The 12,402-nt window shown below is 37.7% G+C and overlaps 1 pseudogene; it reads right to left on the bottom strand.

Annotated features, from left to right (window-relative positions):
* Positions 1–976: 976 nt before the first annotated feature.
* On the bottom strand, positions 977–1,336 carry LOC123781348 (large ribosomal subunit protein P1-like; annotated as a pseudogene).
* Positions 1,337–12,402: the final 11,066 nt, after the last annotated feature.

The raw sequence follows: 12,402 nt of genomic DNA, 5'->3' as shown, positions 1-12,402 counted from the left end.
CCCTGCTGATATATAATGGCCAGATTCTGTCATTTGTTTAATAGGTAGTCTATTTCTTCCCTAAGCAGGGACTGTACCTTTCCTCTCAGGCTGTGCTGAAATGTGATCCTGGTTATTGGCCCAGAGGCAATGAGTTGTGGCAGAGGCAGCTTTAAAACAGAACAAATATCATCTTATTAGCACCTGCTTCGAGTGAGGCCATTGTACAAACTCTAGGAAAGGGGAGGGTGTTTTCTTTGGCAAAGAAAACAAGTGGATTCCACTGGCCCAGGAATATTCCAGGGAATTTTTTAGTTCAGTGTTCTTGGGTCTATCCATTCCAATAGCCTCATCACAGATCTTTTGTGCCCTCTTCCCCATCCGGGTCCTGGTTTTAATATAGTATATATACATAGAAGTTACAAATTTAATTTCCTCTACATCTCTACTGTCCTTATAATTAGGATCTGGATCTGATTTTCAAACCAGTCTACCCTGAGGCCAGACTGCCACTGACCCCTCTGGTTTTCAGAGGATCCCTTAAATATGACATTAAGCTGCCCTGAGTATATCATTTTCTTTTCTTTTCTTTTTTAGGGAGAGGGAGGGTGGGGGAGGGGCAGAGGGAGAGAAAGAGAGAGAATCTTAAGCAGGCTCCATGCCCAGCACAGAGCCCAACTTGGGGCTCAAACTCATGACCTGAGCCAAAACTAAGAGTTGGTGCTCAACTGACTGAGCCACCCAGGCGAAACCCCTTTTTTTAAGAGTTCAGCTATTTATTTTTTTAAAGATTTTATTTATTTATTTGAGAAAGAGAGAGAGAGAGAGCACACAATTGGGGGGGGAGGGTCAGAGGGAGAAGCAGACACCCTGCCAAGCAGGCACCCCGACGCAGGGCTTGATCCCAGGATCCTGGGATCATGATCTGAGCTGAAGGCAGATACTTAATCAACTAAGCCACCCAAGTGCCTAAGAGTTCAGCTATTTATTAAACACTTTACAGAAGAGGTTTAGTCCAAAGACCAAAACCCATGTCATCATCAGACTCCTCTGATTCTTCTTTTTTGCTTCTACTTTCTTCTCCTCAGCTGGGGCAGCAGTGGTGGAGGGAGCAGGACCTCCTGCTAGGGTAGCACCCGTGTCTGGGTCAGGTCCACCAGCCCCTATGTTGCAGACGAGGCTCCTGATGTTGACATTGACCAGGGCCTTTGCGAACAAGCCCAGCCAGAAAAGTTCAGCATTTACACACACCCTCTGCTTTAATGAGGGCATTGATCTTAACCTCCATGACTGTCACCTCATCATCATGCACAATGGGGGCCAAGAAGACACAGGCGAGCTCCTAGACAGAGGCCATGATGCAGGCAAATGCTGAGTGGGCACTGCCAGGCTCAGTGCTAGTTGCCTGGCCCCAATGCCAACTTAGCTTCCTCAGAAGGACCGAGCACCTTAGTGGAAGCTGAGGAAAGTATCATTTTCTTTATATAAGATTTCTACTGCCATCAAAGGCAGTCACACCATGTGACAAATCTTATAATTATTATTTTCCACATAATGATCTCAGAATGCCTTGCCTTCTACCTTGCATCTCCTCCCAAGTAACCACAGGCAAAACTTCATTAATTGTGATTTCACTGCCAGAGGTCATTATCCTCCCACTTACCACCAGCAGTGGGGTCTCTATTGCCTTTAGTCAGGTAGGTAACCCACCTCCAAAATTCCATCCTGAGAGTTTTCTTTTTAGGGCTATCCTAGAATCCATTTTCTTAGCCTCAATTTAAAAACAAAACAACAACAACAACAACAAACTGAGCCTGAAGTGAAGCTTTTGTGCTAATGTGTTATTGGAGAGTATAATCTCGGGAAGGCAAGAGTGAAAAAAAAAAAAAGGAGAGAAGACAAACACAATAGTGCATTTTTTTTCATGTGCTCTCTTTATTTTTTTTAATGTTTTTTATTATATTATGTTAGTCACAATAGTGCATTATTAAACTGGCCCTAGCAATGGACTGACTGCTCAGTGTCACGGGACCCCTCTAGATAAAGCCATATGGAGCCCCTCTGTCTTGAAATCTTCTGTTAGAAAGGGTGGGCATTTTATCTGCTGATTCCTTCCTGTTTCCTATCTTCCTTTAGCTGTGTTTGCCTATACAATATTAATGCTCCTGCACGTCCTCATTCCCCTGGACATCCACTGGTTCCAGTTGGATCAGACAAGGCCTTAGAGTTACTGTGACAAGCAGCCAGGAACCATGGAACCTGTGGGCTTGAATGGATCAGTGGAGCCCTGGACTTCCAGCCTGATGCTCACGTAGATTTGCTCCCTCACTTGTCTGAGGAAGCTGAGGCCTTTAACACTTCCTGCCTGACTCACAGATGAAAGCCTCGGGTACCTTAAAATAAGACTCCTGCTTCAGCTTCCTAGAGCCACAGATAGTCTCTTCAAATTTCAACTATTCCTTCACCTCTGGACATTCTCTTTCTAATATCCATCAGGCCAGCCATGGCTCTCCAGGCTCTGTGTCCTAGGGCCCTAAGTTGGCAAGAAAAGTTCAGAAACATTCATTCCAGTATGAAAATCATCATCCTTTGCAGCTGAATACCACCTCTCAAGCCTGAAAAATAGCAAAAAACCTGATAAAAATCCCCTCATGGCCCCCTTCTCTGCAAGACACTAGGTGGCTACACTGTAATTTAGTCAAGATTAATGAAGTGCCTAAACCCTTAACAGTGTTAATAAATTAACTGTGGTTTTCTATTGTCAAAAAAAATTGAGTATTTTGTTGTTGCTGTTGTTTTAGGAAATAATGAGCATTACCTCCTTATTATAAATTCAGGTTTTATAATAATACTGGAATTTTAAAATTAATAAATAAAAAATTTTTAAATAAAAAAAATAAAAAGAAATAAATTTAGGTTTTAGTATCATTGGCTTATAAGAGACAAGGTTTTTAGAGAACAAATTCCTTCGTTACCTGGCTGTAGGTTTATTTAAATTCCATTTAATGGCAAAGTAACGTGGGTAAAAAACTAAGGTGAAGTTGCCCCTATGAAACTGTTTAATATATAGGCAAGAATCTGAGTTACCACATCTGTCATAATGGCTAAAATCAAAAAGACAAGAAATAGCAAGTGTTGGCGAGGATGTAGAGAAAAAAGAATGCTCATGCACTATTGGTGGGAGTGTAAATTGGCACAGTCACTATGAAAAACAGTACGGGGTTCCTCAAAAAGTCAAAAATAGAAATTCTATATGATCCAATAATTCTATTACTGGGTATTTACCTAAAGAAAACAAAAACAGTAATTTGAAAAGATATATGTACCCCTGTGTTTATGGCAGCATTATTTACAATAGACAGGCTATGGAAGCACCCTAAGTGTCCACTGATAGATGAATGGATAAAGAAGATGTGAGATACAAATATTTATCTGTATATGAAACAAAGTATTACACAGTCCTGAAAAAGGATGAAGTCTTGCTATTTGTGACAATATGGATGGACCTAAAGGGTATTATGTTAAGTGAAATAAGTCAGACTGAGAAATACAAAAGCCATATGAATTCATTCATATATGGAATCTAAAAAATAAAACAAATGAATAAACAAATAAAAAGCAGAATCAGACCTATAAATACAGAGAACAAACTGATAATTGTCAGAAAGAGGGAAGAGGGGCGCCTGGGTGGCACAGCGGTTAAGCGTCTGCCTTTGGTTCAGGGCGTGATCCCGGCGTTATGGGATCGAGCCCCGCATCAGGCTCCTCCACTGGGAGCCTGCTTCTTCCTCTCCCACTCCCCCTGCTTGTGTTTCCTCTCTCGCTGGCTGTCTCTCTGCCACATAAATAAATAAAATCTTTAAAAAAAAAAAAAAAAGAAAGAGGGAAGAGAGGGGTGATGAGCAAATTGGGTGCAGGGATGAGAGATACAGGCTTCCAGTTATGGAATGAATAAATCACACCATAGGGAATACAGTCAATGATATTGGTATGATGACAGCTACACTTATGATGAGCACAGTATAACATATAGAGAACTTGAATCACTATGTTGGTACACCTGAAACTAATATAATATTGTATGTCAACTATACTCAAATTTTAAAATTAAAAAAAAAAAAGAAGCTGAGTCACCTCTGAATCCTAATCCAACTATGAAAAATCCTACCTGGTGTGCTTTAGAGGATCTACCCCTACTGCTAAGACCCATTTAGACTTTTCAAATATCTAGTTTTGATTTTTCAAAAATAAATCTGAATATTTAGATTGTCAAAATCTCTGTCATAGAATAGCTCGACCAAGAAAATTCTTTTCCTAAAAGTTCTCTCTCTAGAATTAATAGGTTGGATCAAGGAGGTGAAATGACCTAAATGGGTAATATTGTTACCTTAACCAAATTTTGTTAGAAGACTGTCTGTGGGTTAATGAGAATCATAGAATCTCATCCTTGAATTAAATATTTTGACCTGATCACCTTGGTTGATATTTTGCAGATTCTTGGGACTTGCCCCAAATCAGAATCTATTAGAATGCTGTGTCAAGAATCTGCATTTTTAACAAGCTGTCCAAGTGATTCTTATTTTTGTTTGTTTGTTTGTTTATTTGACAGAGAGAGAGACAGAGCACAAGCAGAGGGAGCGGGAGAGGGAGAAGCAAACTCCCTGCTCAGCAGCAGGCCTGATGTAGGGCTCAATCCCAGAACCCTGGGATCATGACCTAAGCTGAAGGCAGATGCTTGACTGATTGAGCCACCCAGGCACCCCTGTCCAAGTGATTCTTATGGCCACTAAAGTTTGAGAACCTGAGTGGAAGGAGACAAACACCTCATACACTGCTGAAAGAGAGCAAGTCAGTGGTACTTTACTGAAAGGCAATTTAGTAGAAACTCTCTCAACCAATCCTGAATTAACTAAATTATTAAACTGACACTTTACTGATTCTATAAAACACACTGCTGGCCAGGACCCATTGAGTCCTTTAGTAACTAGTCCTAGTAATCTACTCTTTGATCTGCTCTTGACATTTTGAGTTTTCTGCTTTTCAAAAGCCAGTGGTTTGGTTTTTAAAAAAATACTTTTATGTCAATTGTACTTTTTTTTATTATTATATTATGTTAGTCACCATACAGTACATCCCTGGTTTCTGATGCAAAGTTCCATGATTCATTACTTGCGTATAACACCCAGGGCACCATACAATACGTGTCCTCTTCTACAAACTGAGGGCTTCAATTGTACTTGTTTTATAATCATGTTACTTAATCAGTATTACATAAAAGAAAAGAAAAAGAGATGTTTCAGGGAAAAACTAATTTAATGCTTTGGATAGATTCTAAAGGCACATCACACACATACAAATGTCAAATTAGGAGCAAAAGATTGGTGAAAGAGTATACATTTTTTCAGTTCTTGCTCCACTTTAAAAAAAGGGAAACTAAAAAGCCTAAACAACTCATTGCGCATGTCATTTATCCAAGAAAGATTACATGGAACTTTAATCATGGGTATCATTGTCAACAACAATAAATTTCTTAGTCTTAAAAAGAAATTTTAAAATTTCATCTAAATTAGTGAATGAATATGCCCCTATATTTTTTAAGTAAAAATAAAATGCCTAAGATATATGTATATGTTTATATATATTTTATATGTATATGTGTGTGTGTATATATATAATATTTTTATGATTCCCCTCTTTAGCCACCTATTTTGATTAATAGGGCATTTATCAGTTTTTATTTCTTTGGTTAAGAGGGCTTCTATCTGTCAAAATATGCATGCTCTTCAATCCAGTAAATATATATCTAGGAACTAGAAATATCATTTATCACTTATCATAATGATAGATAGGTATAGATATATAAATATATAGATATAGCTATAGATAGGTGTATATGTGTGTGTGTGTTCATGTATGCATTGATTATACTAGCAAAACTTAGAGACTTCCCAAATATCCATCAATGGGAGTTTGTTAAACATGTTATCCATTCAATGGAATATTATCCAGAACCATCAAAAATACCAAAATCTACATACGGTAACAAGGAAACATTGTTCAGGTTATTCTGTTAAGTGTTGAGTAAAAGTTACATACACGTGGAAAAATATCTAGAGTATTTATATTAAAAAATTCATCGTGGTTTTCTCTAGAAGATGGAAGAAATTTAAGAAAGTTTCCCTAATTTCTACAATGTATATGTATTACCTAGGTATTAAAAATAATAAAAGACAAATAAAAAGTTTGGGGCTCAGAAAGATAATAATTTTTGATGTTTTAAAATTGGCCAATTCTGATTCTTTGACTACTTAAAACCATATTTATCTTTGTGGGCCTCAATAGAAACTACAACACTGTTCTCTAAATTTTCTCCTAACAAGCAAAGTACCACAATCTTTAGAAAGCAACTTATCACAATGGGGTTTCTGTGGATATTGCAATAGATTTGTATCACTGCTTTATATCATCGAAGGGTATTTATTTACCAATGTCAGAGGGGAAAAGACTTTTTTTGTTGATTTTCATGAGCTATTCTAGAAACTATTAAAGTTAGGTATACAACTATATAAACATTTCTTTTCTCTCAGAAAACATCATTAAGCAGCAAGAACAAAAAAATCTTACCAGGACTTTCAAGGAAAATTAAGATATTTACAGTGGATAAAACCTGTGGTTATAGGTGCTTGCGAAAAGGAACAGATTGTAAATTTTTCTGACTTTAATTTTAAAAGTAAATTAAAAATGTCTTTTATATCTATAACTTCATATGACCATAATATCATATTTTAAGTCCTAATTAAGGGTTTGGACTTCCAAAATTGGAAGAATTTCTCTGAGAACAAGCACACCAAAACACAAGAGCCACTCCAGATTTGCAGAAAAACCACAGGCTTCTTTTTTTGCATCTGCGCCATGTTTATTTTAAAAGTAGGAAAGCCAAATCAGAACAACAATCATCTTTCAAAATGATTTATCTCGATAGTCTTTCCTCTTTTTCTAAAAAGAGTAACTATTCTTAAGACAAACATATAGATCACTTCTATTTCTTTAGGTTATATATACAAAGCTCTTTCTTTTCTCACTACAAATTTTTAGAACTTATTAATTTACGTTTTGGGGTTCTTTGCTTTTTTAAGGAAAAATGTTGCACCTTAAATATTTAGTTTTGGAAAGGAAAACTCTTTACTTTGGCTATTTTAAAATTTAGTATGATTCATTAAAAGGAAAAAGCTCTGGGGGTACCTGGGTGGCTCATTTGGTTAAGAGGCCAACTCTTGATTTTGGATCAGGTCATGATCTCTGGGTTATGAGATCGAGCCCGCGGACAGGTTCCGCACTTAGCGGGGAGTATGCTTGGGGATTCTCTCTCTCCCTCTACTCCATCCCCCCCTGGCTCACTCTCTCTCTTGCTCTCAAATAAATAAATAAATCCTTTTTTTTAAAAAAGGGAAAAACACTGGAGGGTATTATGCTAAGTGAAATAAGTCAATCAGAGAAACACAATTATCATATGGTTTCACTAATATGTGGAATATAAGGAATAGCTCAGAGAACCATATGGAAAGGGAAGGAAAACTGAACGGGAAGAAATCAGAGAGGAAGACGACCATGAGATGCTCTGGACTCCGGGAAATAAATTGAGGGTTATAGAAGGGAGGGGGTGGGGGAATGGGGTGACCAGGTAAAGAGGGCACGTGTTGTGATGAGCACTGGGTGTTATACACAACAAATGAATCATTGAAAGCTGCATCAAAAACTAGTGATGGCTAATGGAACCTTATAAAATAAATACATAAATAAGAAGTTTTAAAATTAAAAAAATTAAAAAGAGAAAAGCTCTGAAAAAAACTCATCTAGATTATCTTAAATCTGCAAACTGGAAAAGATCAGATCATTGTATTCTTTCTCACCACTGTTATTTTTGCCAGTGATTTTAATACCATCTTAGATAACTGAATTTTCTAAGATTAATATTCAACATGTGGTTATAATTCATTTAGCTCCTAGCAATCTGAGGTTCTACCTGGATGAACTAAATTTTAAAATCCCTAAATTAGTTTCAAGTGTTTTTCCAATAGCAATTCATCCTTTACTTAGGGTATTTTGCTGTTTACAACTAGCAGTGAGTTGTAATCTTAAAAGGAAAGTAGGTAATGATAGAATTTCAAGTTCATGAGAATGGCAATAGCCCATGAACTGAATTGTGTCCCCCTCCCCCCAAATTCAAGTGTTGAAGTCCTAACCCCCAATATGATTGTATTTGGAGATAGGACCTTTAAAGAATTAAGGTAAAATAGGTCATACGGGTGGTACCCTAATTCAATATGACCAATATTCTTTTAAGAAGGAAAGACACCAGGAATGCACGTGCACAGAGGAAAGACCATGTGAAGACAAAACAACTAGGTGGCCATCTGCAAGCCACGAAGAGAGGCCTCAGGAGAAATCAAACCTGCCGACACCTTGATCTTGGATTTCCAGCCTACAAACTATGAGAACATAAATTTCTGTTGTTTAAGCCACGAGTTTGTGGTATTTGGTTATGGCAACCCTATCAAACTAATAAAACATCTGAAGCAATCACCAAGTATTTTTAAGCCACAAATAAAAGCCTACAAATGAGAATAGAAAACAAACAAACAAACCAAACAACACTTCGGGAACCTTGCAAATAATTTAACAGAAAATAATAAACTAGTTCTATACACAACAGCAAATATAATGACTGTGGGGTCTGGATGCTTTAATGACTGACTACATCATGGTTGAATTGACTGCTCCAAAACTGGGCCACATTCAGAGTTGCCATCTTAATCACTATATATGGATTGGGACTGAGTCCAGAAAAGATACAGGGAAATCATACTACTTCTAGTATTGGTCTGATTGGACTTTCTGATTCAAAGGAGACATTCAGGGACATATATTCTATTTCTACTTATATTCCAAGACTATGGGACATATAAAGTTTTTCTCATAATGTTTTAAGGGTTGCTTTGTTGAAGTTACCGAATACAAAATTTGACAAGAGCATGCCCCTGCCTCAATTACATTTACTCTCCTTGAGTTTCTTTTGACGTTTTTGACAATTAAAAGGTAGTTAGCCTTTTTGTTGACTTTGGATAAAGTTGCTGAAGATACACACAATTTCAACCACATTCATTTCTAATTCCAAATCATTTCATGATTTTTTCTCCCATTGATCTATGAATAATTCAGAATAATTGAAATCCTTAAGGAATATATTTTAAGTATAACCCCACTTTTTAAAAATTTGTACCTTGTTTCAATTTGTTCCCATACTTTCATGGTATCAGGAAGCTAAATGAAATGCATTTTGGCTTTTTTTCCCTAGATTTTATTTATTTATATGAGAGAGAGCGTGCATGAGCGGGGGGGAAGGTCAGAGGGAGAGGGAGAGAGGGAAAAGGAGAGGGGCAGAGGGAGAAGAAGACTCCCTCTGGGCAGGGAGCCTGATGCAGGGCTCAATCCCAGGACTCTGAGATCATGACCTGAGCCAAAGGCAGACACTTAACCTATTAAGCCACCCAGGTGCCCTTATTTTGGCTTTTTAAAATTGTACACATAGGGTATTTCAAGGCATGGTAAAAAATCCAATCAGTCTCTTTTTGATCTTCCCATTCACATGTCATTCCAGTCTTTTTTTTTTTTTTAAAGATTTTATTTATTTATTTGACAGAGATAGAGACAGCCAGCGAGAGAGGGAACACAAGCAGGGGGAGTGGGAGAGGAAGAAGCAGGCTCATAGCAGAGGAGCCTGATGTGGGGCTCGATCCCATAACGCCGGGATCACGCCCTGAGCCGAAGGCAGACGCTTAACCACTGTGCCACCCAGGCGCCCCCATTCCAGTCTTTTTTTATCAAAGATCCTAAACCATACTGTGAGCCAAGTGTCTGCTCATTCTCACCCACCTTTCCCACCCCTGCCTTACTTTAGGGGGTTGGTCTCCCATCCCCTCCTGCATTTGTCCATGTTGCAGCATTTTCTCTGTTGCAACAGAGTGGGATTTGGTTCATTTCATTCCTGGTGGCCTCATGAATTCTAGGATCACTGTCCTCCTTCTCTATTCCCTGTGGTTCCAGTTACATTGGCCTCAGGGAGAGGTGAGATGGTAAGGCTGCTCTTCCATTTACTGCCTTGTCTCTTAATTTCCTGCCTACAGTCCCAACACCACCAACATAAGGCTGCAGAATAGGTACTATGTTTTTCTGAAGAACTGGGAGAAAGCTAGAGGGAATAACAATGTAGGAAAAAACAAAGAACTGGATGCTATACGTCCAAAGAACAGAAATAAGTTCCCTTTAGGGGAGCAGCATAGTTCCTAGACTTGTTTCACCCTCCCTCAAAGGCCCCAGAGAGCCCCTCCTTTTACCTTCACAGTGAGATTCTAATACTGCTTTATAAATATCGTATTCCCTAATACAGGAGTGATATACTAGTCCTAGGCTCTGTGCCTTGTCCCCACTTCCACCTAGAGCTATTCACCTGAGGTTAAACATTTCTCCAAGCCTGCATTGTTATATATAGAATAATAGTACTTAGGATCCTCAGCAAAATTTTGGGACTTAACTCAAAGCATACACCCTTTCATGGAACCTTTGATATTTTAGAGGAAAGCTATGCCTCCAAGCTTCTCCTAAGGGAATCTAGTAGAAAACACACATGCACATACATACACACTCATGGGCACACATACATGTATCACATGTGTGCACATAGCATATGCACGCACATGGTTACACACATGAATATGTATTAACGCACATGCATGTACACATACTATCATACCTTTCCCCAAAATATAGAACCAACCAACCTCTCATCAAGATCCTTAATTGCAGAAGAACCTGCAGAAGCTTTTAAATTTCACTTTTCTTTGTCTCTGACCAGAGAAAGCTCTTATACTGGACTTTCTCCCTAATTAATCTCTGAAAAAGGAGGGAGAAGAGTGGAAGGTTAATTTCTCTATCTAGATCAATGCTAAAGCTAGGATTTACATATTCATTTATACCACCCATGATAGAAATAAGAAGTTCACTTTTTCTAAGAAGGATATCCATATAGCTATGTAAGTGTAGATATGTATAAACATTTGGTATACATAAAATGAACACATCATAAGTAAAATTTTCCATATATAAACTCTTCTGCGGCCACTATCCTGATCATAATATAGAATATTACTATCACCCAGAAGTTTCTCTTGTACTCTCTCGAGTCCTTCATTCTCCAAAGTTTTGACTTCTAACACTATGGATTAAATTTGCATTTTCTTGAACTCTATATAAGAAATCATACAGGATATGGTTTTTGTGTCTGGCTTCATTTATTCAACATAATGATTCTGAGATTCATTCACATTGTGGCATATATTAGTAGCCCATTCTTTTTTATTGCTGTGTAGTATTCCATGGTATAAATATACTACAATTTGTTCGTTCATTCTCCTATTTATAGATATTTAGGTGGTTTCCAACTTGGAGCTATTATAACTAAAGCTACTACAAACATTCTTGTATATATTTTATTGGACATATGCATTAATTTCTATTGCATATATACCTATGAGTAGAATCGCTTCTAGGGTAGGTATACAGAAACTGCCCAGGTTTCAAATTTGGTTGAATCAATCTGTGTTCCCATCCTGCAAGGTATGAAAGTCCCAGTTGCTCTTTATTTTTGCTAACACTCAACACTGCCAGTCTTTATCTTTAGTCCATTCTCTCGGGACTTGTGGTAAGTTTTAAGAAACTAAACATTGTTGTGATATTCTTATAAATATTTTATTGCTATGGCTATAAAACAAAACAATAATTCCTAACATCTTTCAGATTGTACCGTGATAGATTCTGAGGGATCACTCAAGAAAGTATATAATTTTATCCTAGCTGGGACTAGATAAAATGATACTGGGTCACAAATTTGAGGTAGATCAAAGTTTACCAGCACCAACCGGTCATGTGACAAAAAATTCAGCCTGAACCAGCAAATACATGAAGTGCACTTATAGTAGCAATCTATGGTTAGACTGAGAGATTGATGGCTTATGAGAAATAGAGTAACAAGTTTACTAATGCTATAACAGATTACCAATGGATAATCTATTACATCTAGGACCAATAGGAGATGGTGTTTTAGATTAATTACAAAGTGGCCATAATTATTTCCCTCTCTACCCCTTTGCAATGAGTCTTTGCAGTTCCTCCTGTCAAGAAGAGGAGTCAATCCTCCCTCTCCTTGAATTTGGGCTGGCCTTGTGACTTGCTTTGTTCAATAAAATCTGATGAATTGACACTGTGCCAATTCTAGGCCTAGGCCTCAAGAGGTCTTTTAGGCTTCCACTGGCTTTTTTAGAACCCTGAACATTCACCATGTGAATAAGCCCAGGCTAAACCCATATG

This window comes from Ursus americanus, chromosome 18 (assembly GCF_024610735.1).
Source record: "Ursus americanus isolate L20-20 chromosome 18, mUrsAme1.1.p, whole genome shotgun sequence".
In the NCBI taxonomy this organism is placed as follows: Eukaryota; Metazoa; Chordata; class Mammalia; order Carnivora; family Ursidae; genus Ursus; species Ursus americanus.
This window is presented reverse-complemented; position numbering and strand designations above follow the sequence as displayed.